Here is a 683-nt window from a genome sequence, read left to right on the forward strand (position 1 = left end):
ATGTTCCACACGATTCAAATAACAAAAAGAAAAAAGTGCTACTACTTATTCATCACCAGTATTTATATAACATTCTTTAGTCTAAGACCTTTGTTAAGGGACATCAGGGATCAGCTAATGAATTCCTTGGAGGCAGTTAATGCTAAATGTGTATAAAACAAATCTGCAAATGACAATCCTAAATATTTGTCTATGTTTCACATTTTGCTTTAAATGAGGATAGTAATGCAATTTTATTGTCAGACCTAGGAATAGTCTGCTAACAGTTCACTCTGAATACATTAAGTATAGTCCTATGCACAGATGGTGTGAAAAGTACAGAGAACCTATGTAACAGTTCATCACACCTGATATCAATCTGTTGCCTGGGAACTGGCCTTCTATCACCGTAACAGGCCTGTCACTCACACTGCAAAACAATTAAATGCGTGCTTATTACATTGCCTTCTCATACTACTTATAGCAGCATGCAGCATGTTCTTCACAGATGACAGTGGATATTGCTTCAGGCTTCTGTCTCATCATCTACGTCTGACAGTGGCACAAAGAAATTCTGTTATCCCTCATTATACATGGTCACTGCTATTTTCCAATGAATTTTCTGCTATTCCATTGTCCAAGTTGCTGAGCAGATCTAGATATGAAATGTAATATTTTTGTTATGTTTTTTGGAATCATAATTG

This window comes from Pseudophryne corroboree, chromosome 2 (assembly GCF_028390025.1).
Source record: "Pseudophryne corroboree isolate aPseCor3 chromosome 2, aPseCor3.hap2, whole genome shotgun sequence".
NCBI classification, from domain to species: Eukaryota; Metazoa; Chordata; class Amphibia; order Anura; family Myobatrachidae; genus Pseudophryne; species Pseudophryne corroboree.